Source organism: Lagopus leucura, unplaced genomic scaffold (genome assembly GCF_019238085.1).
Source record: "Lagopus leucura isolate 7727_CA_CO unplaced genomic scaffold, USGS_WTPT01 Super-Scaffold_100045, whole genome shotgun sequence".
Lineage (NCBI taxonomy): Eukaryota > Metazoa > Chordata > Aves > Galliformes > Phasianidae > Lagopus > Lagopus leucura.
The window spans coordinates 1,865,024-1,878,206 of record NW_024962292.1 but is presented as its reverse complement, the minus strand read 5'-3'; the positions used below and the strand labels follow the sequence as shown (position 1 = coordinate 1,878,206).

The following is a 13,183-nucleotide window of genomic DNA, read 5'->3' as shown; positions in this document are numbered from 1 at the left end:
TCCAACCTCTCTGGAAAATGTGTAGAGAATAAAGGAATTTTGAGATGCCAGGAAAAAGGAAAGGAGTGTTTCTGTAACTCAGAAGCATTTACATACAGATGTTTTTGACTGCCTTGTTACATCTTAACTCCCACTGCTCACCTTTCTCCATGCTACCATGAAATTTTATCACTTTAAGTTAGCTTTAGTCTTTCTGCTTGCCTGGTATCATTTACTCACCTCTTTACCTTCACATTACAAATACAAAGTCAATTACGTCCTCAGCATATGTATTTTTTGCTCCGATTGGCTTTTAGCTTACTGTTATTATACTTCTATCATGGTGCCAAAGGCTGCAATCTCCCATGTTCGTTTCTTCTGGTGTGGTTTTGTTTTCTAATTATAGCTTCTTAGTGAAGGGCTTTGAAGGCCAGAAAGGCATGGCCTACAAGATTTCATTACAATTCAAGAGCGCCCACACTTCACCAACTCGAATCCAAGATGACATCTACAAGCTCAGCAGATGTGTGTCAGCATACACTTGGGTCATACTCATTCCAAATGGAAGTGGACGCTTCATTTTCTACCTGTTTGTAGGCGCTCGTTTAACCTACTGCCCCAGGCTAGCACTCCTCCCGAAACTGGCCTGTAAAGCAACAAACTTGCACTTATCTGATTTCAGTATGGCCATATATCTGCAAGGACACGCAGCCAGCAATATGGTTGCAACCTTGGTGGGTCTGCGGACATTTGTTGTGAGAAGCAGCTGGGGAACAATCAAAGTAATTGCTCAGGGCCAGCGTACGTGTTTCTAATGAGCCTCGTTGCAGAGGGACTTTTTCAGTGTCTGCATTATTTACACAGGACACACTATCAGTAAAAAGCCTTCTTATCTCTCCTGTATTTGTTTCTCTATCTTTCACTTTAGCAACTCTCAAATTCTGTTTTTTTTTTTTTTTAAATTTTTATTTTTATAGCTTGTTTCCTCTTTAGCGATATTATCATGGAGCCAATAAAAGCGCTTTCCTTCTACATCTGGTCAAGGAAAGATTTTGCTGGGTACACGAGTCATATTTCTGAAAATGCCTCCGAGTGAATATAAAAAGCTGTTGGAAGCAATTGAGTTTACTGTTGCCTTATGTACTGTCATTAATTAGGAAATAAAGCAAACGGCATTTTATATCACTTGTAATCAAAATGTTACGGTCTTCGCGCAAAGTCTTCCAAGTGCTGAGCCTGAAAACAGACTCTGTTCTTGTAAGGATGTCTTAAAATTCACGGCCCAAGTTTTCAGCCTGACAAAGCACTGTGCTGGGAGGAAGGATGAGGACAGCTGTGCTGGTGGGGCACACAGGCAGGATGACAACATGAGATGGTACCTGGGCAGCCAAGTGGCTGCTGTGATCTGTGAACCAGCTGAGCTGCAGCTCATCACCTGCCTCCCATTCTTGGCTACCACGAGACACTGAACCTCAGCCATCATTCCTTCCTTCTGCTTTAGTTTAAATTATGTTTTTACCTCCAGAATCTATTTTTATAGAGCTCAGAGTTTTCCTGATTGCCTTTCAAGCCTTCCAGTTCAAATCATCAAGCAGTATAAAATGTAAATCATGGAATCATTAAGTCTGGAAAAGACCACTAAGATCACCAAACCCAATCACCGGCCCACCCCCACCACACCCACTAACCATGTCCCTCCATGTCAAATAATAAAGCAGAATTTCATCAGCAAGCCCTTTTTTTTCCACAACCTTAACATTAGATGCCTTTGTCAACTCCATTAGGACCATATCTGCCCTTTCCGGAGCTTGAATGCTTTCATATATTTGGCTCTATATGAACAAACTGGTGGAGCAAACATATTAGTAGATCATTTGCCATATACATGATTCAGATACCCAGACATGTACAAAACCCAGGCAGGGATTAACCACGTCTGACAGCACCGATGTGACTCCAGTTCTGTGTATGTATAAGCGATAATGAACTAAAGGCCCTGTTTGTCTTCAAATAACACACCAAAAATGATTAATTATTTGGAGGGGTATGATTAATAATCACAATATTATATACTCTACCATAATGGAACGCTGCTCTCTTCTCGCTTTGTTCCTCTAATCTCTGAGAAGCAAATATCCACAGGGCGTTACCAGCGGGGCTGGAGGGAGACTGCAGTCGGTCACAGTTTATAAGGAGAACTTCTTTCCCATTGTGATTTTGTTCCCCTGGGATATATAGAAAACCTCTTTGGAAAACGCACATAGTTGCTAAAGGATTAAGGAGATCTACAGGAGAAAAAGCAAAGGGCTCTAGTTGCAGATTGCAGCACGTTCCTGTTAAATTCAAAGGCAAAGTTTGCATTGGTTCAAGAATGGATCCTCACTGAGGTTTTTTTTTTTTTTTTTAAATTATTACATTATTGGATAAAAATCATGCTTTGTCGCAGAAATGCATAAAGAAAGAAGAAACGCTCAGCCTCCTATTTGCTTTTTATCCCCCTACTGCTGTAATGCAAACCGCTCTTCGGAGAACCGACCGAAGCAGCAGCGTCGGTACCGGGGCCGCTGCCCACGTCCTGCCGGGCACCGCTCCCGCCCGGAGCGGGGCTGAGCACAGCGCTCACGGCAGAGTCAGCAGAGGGAGCAGCAGCCTCAAGTCTCCTTCGCCCTCCAAGGAGCAGCCTGAGGAGATGCTTCCAGACCAGCCCGGCACAAACTGGAGGGCTGAAGGCAAAGGCAGGACATGCGTGATGCTGTGAACCAGAAAGCCAAGCAGCAGCTGGTGCCCGAGATATTTCCTATGTGATGCTGATCACAGCTTTATCCTCCACACCATCCACTTCTAAGTGAAACAACAAACTGGATAAGGTCTAAAATCCCCACTTGCAGTCAGTGCCATTATAATACAGCATTTGCTCCTATTACACAGTGGCCCCAGAACGTGCAGCACCCCAGGAGGGCACTGGAACGATGCCTGCATCAAGCCCATACATTGCTAAGTGACAGCGCTTTGTTCTCCTCATTGAAAAAAAACTAGGCCCATTTTTTTTTCCCCCAACCCTTACAAATTCTGAGATTACATATATAGCTTTGCCATCCTCCCAGTTTAAAAATATTATAGACAAATTCCTGGTTTTGCCTATTTTTAGTTACTATTGTCCACTGACATTTCAGTGGGCAGTACTGACTTGACTTGGATATACATATACCATATATATGTATGTGTGTATACATACACACACACACACACATATATATATATAGATCTTGCAGAGGCTTGGAAAGGTTTTTCAGCAGGAAATGACCAGGCAACACAAGTTGTGATGCATTTGTGCATTTCAGTGCATGAATTAGAGCCCAAGGGATGCTGCTGCACTTCCTCAGGGTCCCACTGTCTTCACCCCCAGGTACCCTTGGGCTCAGAGGAAGCAAGAAGGTAATTGTAATGTTTGCATGGGAACCAGCTCTGGATAGCAGAGGTCCCAACACAAAGCTGCTTTTTTCTTATCACTGTGTTTTCTCCTTCAGTTGACTGCCACCTCTCTCCTTCCTCAGAGGAGACTTTATTTGGATGCACACAGGTCACATTCAAGTGGAAGCAGAGTCCCAGTCCCTAGGATACTTCTGGTCAGACAACATCAATTTCTGATGGAAGTTCTTGTACAGAATTGTGGCAGAGCCTTCTCATCCATCCACCTAAGTGAACTGCTTTCACCATGACCTCTTGGTTCAGTTCTGCCTTTGGAACTCCTCACATTGGCCACTGATGGACACAGTGAATGGAGACATTACATCCTCTAATGTCAAACTCTTCATCATGTCAGAAGAACCTAAGAATGTAGAGGGAGGTTGTCCTTCCAGACTGGTCCAGGAGCATTGCGTAGCTAAAACTGGGAAAGCTGGGAACTCTTTGGGCTTTAGCTGCCCTCGCAGTAACTTCTGAAATACAGAGCCAGGCAGGTCTCAATGCCAGCCTTGCCTTCACCACTATCTGACTCACACTGAGGACCACCTTCCCTTCCCCACAGCCTCACAAATGCCCTCTACCCTCACCCACAATCCTTGCCAGCCTTGACATTTGCACACACGCTCCTGCGACTGACCTCAGTGAAGTTGGAGTCTGATGCAGAAGGGAAAATATTCCCTTCACTTGACATACCTACGTGTCAAAATGAAACAGGCTCGTACTGGGGAAAAACCTTGTTGTTATCAGTGTGACATTGTGGAGGCTCACGATCATAATCCAATATTAGCGTGCGATAGGGATCCCACTGGCAGTGCCGGGGGCAGATGGGACCTTGGGGGTGACCTCTGCCTGGCTCACGGAGCTGCCTCTACCTGCTGTGTGGCCCAAGCACACCTCTGCTCCAACACAGGTATTTGGGATTATGAGAGGAGTCCAGGACTCCTACTCTGTCCTCTGCCTTGTGGAAAGTGCTCGGAAGAGGCTCTCTGGGGCTCCTCAACACCCTAAAGTCTTCCTTATAACAGGAAGGCCACCTCTTCTTCCATGCATCCACTCTTCAGTTCCATTCCTCTCTTCTGGCACACTCACATCTGGGTTTCTGCTCTCACACCTGCTTGAGTTTTCAGGGACCTCACATTTTTAGTTCAGTACTTTCATATCTCCTGTAATAACCATTATTTGCAGTTTATTCTGCCAATCCCAGCTTCCACACAGCCCAGTGTCTCTGGGAGAGCAGGGCACTCTCACTGCTCTCCTCTTTGGGTGCAGAACAAGGAGCAGGAAGCGCAGTAACTCTCCCTGCAGGCACACCTCAGAGCTCATCCTGCTTCAGTACATCTGGATTCATGGCTGGATTCACCCCTCCAAACCCACAGCCTTTATCCAAGACACTGAGCCAGCAGTGCAGTCACCTGGCGCTCCATCTCATGTTGCTGGACAAGCATGATCCAAGCCCTTAGCCATGGAGACCACCGATTCCTTTTTGAAGCACAGGTTTAGACAATAACAAAACTAGAAGCTGGATCTCCAAGAAAAAAGAAAATCAAACACTCCAAGGCTAATAAGAATTTATGAGAATCCAGCAAAGTTGAATAAATCAGAATGGATTGGGCATAAGTTCCAAGTAACTCCTCCATGGGTAATGCCTCCATCCTCCACCCAGGCTGCAGATAACCATAGTCCTTGGCTCAAAGGTCATTGGCTAACATAGAACCTGGCCAAAGACCCTGCTTCTGAGCACAGACATCAGAAAGCAGCAGTAGGCTTTTCATAGCCACTCTCCTCCAGGCAGGAGTGAGTTTTGGTACCTGAACATGGAGCCAAAGGACAGAAGCCTTCACTGAGTCTCAATGAATACGAAAGTAAGCCCTATTTGCTCACCTTGCAACCAAATCCTTGCAACATGACAGATCCACGATCTTTTCTCTTTCCATAAATAAAGCAATACCTGTCAAAAGGTTGTGCTCAGATGTGGACCTGAAGAATCCTGTGCCAAGTGATGAGCTTATGAACAAGCCACATGCCTGCAGGAGAGCTGTAGCCAAATTCTGCAGGCATCCTGACATGAGCCCCATACCAGATCAATAGGATGCACACATGCTCCTAAAGGAGCATTAGTCCCTGCCCTATGAGCATCCCTGTATGGGAGATCCCTGCTGAGAGCATCCATTTATAACTGTGTCAGTGGAGCTCCTCCTCAGCGCTGAGTGCGGAAAAGCTCTTTACACCATAAATTGTATTTAAAGGCTCTTTCAAGAAGACAAGCAAGTTTAAGAGGGCAGTTAGCTTCTGGCACTTAGATGCATAACTTTATTTGAGTATTCAATTTCCTCCTTCATTCATAAAGTAAACATCTGAGTTATCTGAAAGTGACTGTATACTTACGCAGTGTTTTCTTAAAAGAGTCAATAGGAGCAAGGCGACATAAAATGCTTCAGAGAGCATGACACAGGAAAACACAAGCCTTTAAATTATACACATTCAGGAAACGGTTGAATTCAGCGTTTTAGATGGAAAGGTTAAAATGTTTGTGCTGAATTGTATTAAATCTTTCACCAGTAAATCCTGTAGGAAGCAGAACATTTGAAGGAGCCTACTTATTCCCAGTGTCTAGGAAAGACTCCCAGAGTTTCAAAGGAAAATGTCCATTAATCTCACTGGACAAGTGCAATCTAATAAAAGCTGTTGTTAAATTAAGGCAACATTGTTACTAATTGTTTTCCAAATTTAGTTTATTTTCCTCCCCAACTAAATCCTGCACTGAGATGGAGGACCTTCATTAAATTACTTCTTTTAGAGAGAAAGACTACTGTACAGAGGATTGGATTCCCACTTGTTAGGGAATAGTTTTACGTGCAAAAAAATGAAATATCCCATGGAGGCAGATGTGTATGTAGATAAGGTTTTAGATATTGGGCACCACCATCCTGATATCAGTACCCTACAGGCCCTTATGTAGCAAGTGAAGTTCCCATTGCTTTGGGAAGCACAGAAGGGGCAGGGCAGGTTTGCAGATTGGTTTCCATCAGCAAGACTACCCCGTGCTGATGTCCCTTCCAGTTGGACTCAATGATCCTTAAGATCTTTTCCACCCTGAGCTATTCTGTTCTATGATTCTGTGCCTGCTGGCCAACCCCACCAGCCAGTTGCAATTCTGAAACACAAGCCAAGCTTTACCTCCATGACGAAATCCAGAGACCAAGAGCTGGGGCCACTGCTGCGACTGACTTCTCATTCGACCTTTGGCATGTCGTGTTGCCTCACTGCAGCTCAGCTCCATCACCAACAAAACGCACACATGACAGATGACCATCCACATCAGGAGTATACCAAAAAGCATCCAAATCACCACAGGCTCAGGGAACCAAGCCTGGAAGTCAGAAATTAAACATTTTACCAGTTTCATAGCACAGACTTGCCAAACAGCCTTATTTTCTTTGGATTTCTGGGGCATTCTGCATTTATACTCAGCAGCACTATGTATATGACAATGAAACCCTAAGTCCTAACACAGGAAAAACTTCCAGCTGCAATGCTGATGACTTCATCCCAAAATGTTTATCATTTGACCTTTTCCTCTGCAAGAAATCCCCAAATGGGACTTTTGAACCTGGTTCCAGGTATACCAAATAGCCAAACTATCTCACAGCTGTGTGTGATGAAACCATCCCACTGCCAGATCTGCCCAGATGGTTGATTTTTTAAAAATTATTATATTAAAAATTATATTTTAAAAAAATGTTTTTATTGCTGACGTTGTGCCTCATTTTGGACAAAGTTTCCCTAGGGAAGGGAAAAATGTGATCTGGGAGAAGGGCTGTGCATTCACAGCCTCTATCCAAATCACATCTGAATTAACACCTGATCTCAGTGGAGGACTGAAAGTGTCTGGCTGGATTCTTTTTATTTCTATTTATTTTTAATTTAGAACTTCAGGAGTCTGGAGAGCCTGAAAGATTGAAGCGCTGAAACGTGTGAGCTTCTGTGGTCACTCAGACCTGGCTGGGAAGGGAAACTCTCTGCTTTCTTACAAAACAAACCAAAAGCAAAACAAACCACTTTTCCTGGTGAGACTTTCATTCAATTCCACAGACTCAGGAAGCTTCGAGATAAGGCTCCGCTTCGAGGACACGCTCAGAACTGCCCAAAGCCTAAACCCAAGCTGGCAATTAGCAGGAACGCAGCATGCTTAATGAATTAACACATTTAGGCAGCCTGACCCAGCGTAGAAAAATAACCTAAATGTTCACGGTGTTTTCTACAGTCCATTGTACACCTCAAAAACAGGCATCGGTGGTTGATATAAAAGCATGTCAGTCTTCTGAGAAACCTCCCAAGGAAGTCCCCAGGTTTCCTGGTTGAGTAGCACTATGGAACTATCAGGTACGGCATTTTTGTTAAAAAAAGTAATTAATAAATCCACTATTGGATCCAGTGGGAAATTCAAGCATTCACATACTCTGCTAAAAAGCTTATAAGCCTCAAATCAGATTCTGGTTTTGTTTAGATTTGGTTTCTGATGAAGAGATAAGCAAATTCCAAACCAATTTTCTACAAAGTATGGGTCAATCCCCAGCTTGTTTTCCTCTGAAAAAAAAATAAAAATAAAAACTGAATTTCAATGCAAGAGTAGACAGTTATTTTAATTGGAAAACATGAATGCTATTATGGTTTTGGCTTTTGCCTCCTGAAATGCAGGAGGGCTCGATTGCCATTTGTTCAGGCTGCCTTAAAGAAACTCTGTCCCCAGTGACCTCGCTCAGCACGCTCCAGATGTAACTGATTTTGTGGTTATGTTACAAGGCCTATTGACACTACAAATGATTGGTGATGCACAAACCAAGCCAGAAAGGAAAAGCAAGCCAGAAAGGAAAAGACCAGGAAGTCTCTTCATTTTAAAGCAACTACTCACTTCAAAAAGAAAAATCAAGACAGAACACTCCAGGCAAGCAAGGAAACCTTCCAGAACCTGGAGGTGCTGAGGACATCTCAAAGCAGTTAGGGATGCCTCCAGCCTTCCTGGGTGCCATGCCCAAAACCAGAAACGCAATGCTTTCCCCTTTATGATCCAGATGCAGTAGAGCCTCCATGGAAGGAGGCAAAGCACATCAAGCACTCCCTCCATTAGCACCCGAGTGCTGCTTGTGCTTTCCCAACCACAGGACCTCAAGGTGATGGAACAGAGGCGGCTCTTCTCTCCCTGAGCTCATGGCCATTCACCCTGCTGGAGAGACACCAACTCCGAAAAAGGGTGTCCAGAGAAAGAAAACGAGCTGGGGACAAGAGATGCATCTGCATCTAAAGATAAGGGCAAGAGCAATGTCAAAGTCAGTAGCCTCAGAGCAGAGCCCGTCCAAGGCAGCAGGCTGCTATTAAAGCTTGCTGCTTGGAAATGAGTTATCCATTATTAATATTTCAAGTTGATAAATTCTTCCTAATCATGTTTTAATATGAGGCATAGCCACATGATTTAAAAGCAAAGCTCAAGACAATGTCAATCACTCCTGGGCGTGGAGCAATGGAGCAAAACCCACCACAGGAATACAGATGAGACCAAGTTTCTGCAGGGATGGAGAATTTGGGAGCAGCTTTCCTGGGACCTCAGCCTTCTCCAATCACATGACTTTTCTATGCTGCAGAGCTGTCTTTAACACCAAAGGTACCTTTTCTCTGAATGTAGAGCACAGAGCAAAGCTGGCACATGAGGCTTAGCTCAGCAAACCTGTCATGTGGACACAAGGTTGGATTTGGAGCAATCTCTGGGATGCACCAAGAGAAATAGATTCAAGAACAGTTTCCTATTCTCTTTTTATCATGGGATTCTGCATCTTAGCACACAGGAAGGATTTGCTCCTGCAGAAATCCCTAACTTTGGAGCACCAGTAACCCCAAATGAAAGTGGTGAAATGTCAGTTGCTATTGGCTGACATTGACTTGCTGATGGAGGAGTGGCAGCCTGTATTTTTCCCTTGTAACAGTAGAAGGCAATGCCAATATGTTCAGCTATACCTGAATACCAAGTGAATCCCAAGTGGACCTGAAGCTCCAGCCTTATCAGATGTATTTTATGTAACAATACAGATATCATAATAATGTATGTATGAATGTTTCTGAGGACACAGTATGTTTTAAACAACGTAAAACACAGAAAAGAATATCTTGACCTTCCTGGTGAATTTATACAGAGAGAGAGAAGCACATAAACACTATTATTATCCCCAAACACCCACCATTAGCCGACACCCTCATTATCTTTCCACTCATGCTTAATGCTGATCATTAATTGGGTCAAAGCTGTCAAGGTCAGGCTCAGAACTGGCAGTCACCCAGCAGTCCCAGTCCATACCATCCCATAGTGGTGACAGAGCACTCCCAGAGAGCAAACAAAGGTGAATCTGAGTAAACTCCCTCCCCAAAAGGCCACTTCACTGTGCCCTTTGAGCAGCAGCTTCCCTGCTTCACATTTATGCCTGCAGATCTTTATATACACAGAACTTCTACTCTAGCCTCCATTGCTCTCAAAGTAAATGATTAACACAGCCAGCTTCACCTCGCCGCTCCCCTTAGTCCTGCTCCAGCACACAGGGATGGTTTCCCCAACACAATTCCCTGCCCTGCTCACAGGGGCCATAGCACTAAGAGGAGCCTGAGCACTGCACTGCAGCCAGATGTTAACTGTAGGCTCCTGCAGCTAAATGCCCATCATTTCCATTCATTCCACAAGTCAGAGCTATTCTCCTTTATTACAAGCAAAGAGTGAACAGATGGGAAGGATAATACCAACACCTGAAGTAATAGCAACATTAGGGCCCCATACTGCATCCATCTGTGCCCACCTCTCTTTCCTTCTCGTTCAGACTCTAGGCAGTCCCACATTAAGGAAAATGCAAGCAGAGGTGGAATGGGGGATCAGAGTTACCATGAAATGCAAACAGCACCCTGATAACAAGGTAAGAGATGGAGGTGGGACAAAGATTCAATGCCAGCAAAGGAGATGGCCCTGAAGGCAGTTCAAGCCCTGATACTATCAAACACAGTAGTCACAGTCTTCTCTCAGCCACATTTAATGATGCAGTGGAACTGTTCACTGTAAAAGTTTCTTTAAATTCCAATACCAATGCATTTCCCAATAATAGTAAAGACAGCCTGCAAGAGCAGGAAAATGGCTGGTTAATGCCTATATTCCCAGCATCATTAGGGCACTGGGGGTTGAGCTGCTTGGGCCTCATTTTTTTTTCCTCCAGTTTTGACCATAGAAACAGTTGACCACTGGTCCCCTCCTTTCCTCTCAACACAGTTCACTTCCATGGCACATTACCTCTGGTGGTACTGTTGGATAGAAGTTTTACTACTGGAAAGCTGAGGTTTTGGAAAAAACAGCAATCTATGAGGACATCAGGCTATGGGGATATGCTCCCTGTAACAAAAGCCTTTCTGGTATGTGGTGCTTCTCACCAAGTTTCCCCTGGAGGAGCTTCCTGGAAGCACTTTGAAGATGTCACTGTTCCTCATTAAGTGGCTTTTGGGTTATTCAATGTAAATTCATACTGAAAAAGAGAGGTTTTCGGGAACACCACCTCCTGGCACCCCCAGCCACAAAGCCGTATCTGAGAAGGACCACCTGAGGGGATGAAAGGAGAAGAGCTGTTTGATTGTGCATACAATAGTGAGATTGAATATTCAGCTCTGTGTTAACTGCAGTAGAAGCAAGAAGCACAGATAGTTAATTACTGCAGCACATGGACCAGGAGAGCAACACAGGCTGTTTTCCTGAGTTCCACAACTTTGCAATAAAAAGAATGGGAGAAAAACAGGGAGAGAGACTGAGAAGCATCAGTAATTCATCTCCCTGTACCACAAAGAGCTCCCAGAGCACTCAAGGAACACCCACAGGACACCAAACCCCCTTCAACACCAATAGGCATTGCTGTACCTGGCTCACAGCCTTGCTTCCACCTTCTTCCCAGGAAAACACTCTTGGAGCCACACAGCTCACCACACAACAGTCAAATATCAACAGCACAAAGGGAAGAGGTGTGCCTCCATCCTTATAACCTTAATGGGCTCACACCTCAGCTGGTGCAGATCAGCCTAACCATGGATGGGTGCATGTCTGCACCTGGGCTCAGGTGTGCCCCTCAGGTTGTGCAGAGGAGCTCACCTCCCTGCAGCTGAGCAGCGTTTGTTATTCAGACAGAACCACACAAGTTGTGCTGAACACTTCTTTGCCCAATGTTGAAAAAAGTGATGTTTCTCTTCAATACAGAAGTGGTGCATTATCAGAGAGTCCACAGCTTTGGGGTTCCCCTTAGAAATTAAACCACAACTTTCAATTTTCCATGCAGAAATAAAAAAATATTTTATTTTTCTTGAAAGCAACTGCTTGGGTGAGTGCTGATTTTATTGTGCTATTAATATGATCATAAACAGGAATGGAGTGTTCATAGGCTCAAGTGCTTCATTACTCACTTGCTGACTTGGTAAAAATCACTGTGGCATTGGTATAAAGTGCAAAATGGAACAGATCATTGTAGTCAGGTTGTAAAATCATCTGGGCAGGTGACCTTTGAACAAAAGCAATTGATAGCTCCGAGGCAGCTGTACAACAACAGTAAAGATAATTATTGTCCACAAGCCACCAAACCTGTAGAAGAGCAAATACACACATGCCTGCAAATGAGTGAGCACCAGCGGGAGGGAGAAAGGTTCGTGGAGGAGAAATAAAAGTCAATCTCCAGACTAATCTGCTAATCAGCCTTGTTTGGAGCTTTGTGGGCAGGGATGAGGTGGGTCACAACACGTGGCAGTGGCAGCCTGGTGGGGAGAAGAGGGCAGCTTCCTTGCCAGGGGGTCCCATGGGTATCCCAACACCACCAGGTCAGCTGCAGGTCCTGTTCTCTCAGCCCTTGGTTTTGGGGCCAGTCTGCTCATCCTGAATGTTCAAACTCCTAGAGAGGCTGAGCAGGGTAGTGGGAGCAGGTCTGGGCACACAGCGTGAGCTGAGAAGACCCCAAGTTTCCCATGTGTTTTTTGTTCTTTCTGTCCCACAGGGCTGTACAGGCAGGGCTGACTTTCTGTTAGGGGCAGAAATCCGCTCCTGCCTGAGGGATGAGAGCAAAAGATTGGAAGAGACCGTGGAGAAACATGAAACCGGCCTCATGGATGATGCCGTCCAGTGAGTGCAGGAAGGAAAAATTACATACATCCCAATTGTTTCACTTCTTGTCACCCTGCCCCATTTTGTCAGCCACCAGGCCCCAGAGTATCCCAACGGCCCGCCAACGGTTACCAACAGGCAATAAATAAAACCGCTGGAGCCACTGGTGTCAACATCTTGGCATTGTTTGGGTCTTCTTGTTTGCCTTTAAAATAACTCTGCCCCTCAGGGTCACGTAGATGAGAAACTGAGGACCCCTTGCCTTCGCCCGCAGAAATCATTCTGTTGCAGCTTGCATTGTGCTGCTGGCGAATGTGGGATTTGGGAGGGTGCCCAGGAGCATTGCTCATGCTGCACCCGGGGCTCCTCCTTCCTGTGTCCCAGCATGTCAAGCTGGGACCCTACATTCCCTTGAGCCTGGGACAAAGAACTGTAGCATCGATTGAGTTGGAAGGGACCATTAAAGGTCATCTGTTCCAATTCCCTTGCAATGAACAAGGATGTCACTATCTTCCCAACTCATGCGTCCTGTTTGTGCTGGATTTGGGACCAGTGTCACACACCTTGTAGAGACTCAGCTCT

At 45.0% G+C, this 13,183-nt stretch overlaps 1 long non-coding RNA gene across 2 annotated transcripts; it reads right to left on the bottom strand.

Moving 5' to 3' along the window:
• Nucleotides 1-3,076: 3,076 nt before the first annotated feature.
• LOC122187362 lies at nt 3,077-11,453 on the bottom strand. 2 transcript variants are annotated; one of them, XR_006181286.1, is made up of 4 exons: nt 11,378-11,453; nt 10,900-11,065; nt 6,622-6,814; nt 3,077-3,808 (listed from the first exon to the last, which is right to left on the bottom strand). It is a non-coding gene; the product is annotated as an uncharacterized LOC122187362 (long non-coding RNA). The 2 variants fall into 2 exon arrangements; XR_006181287.1 differs by lacking the exon at nt 3,077-3,808 and adding an exon at nt 5,188-5,252.
• Nucleotides 11,454-13,183: the final 1,730 nt, after the last annotated feature.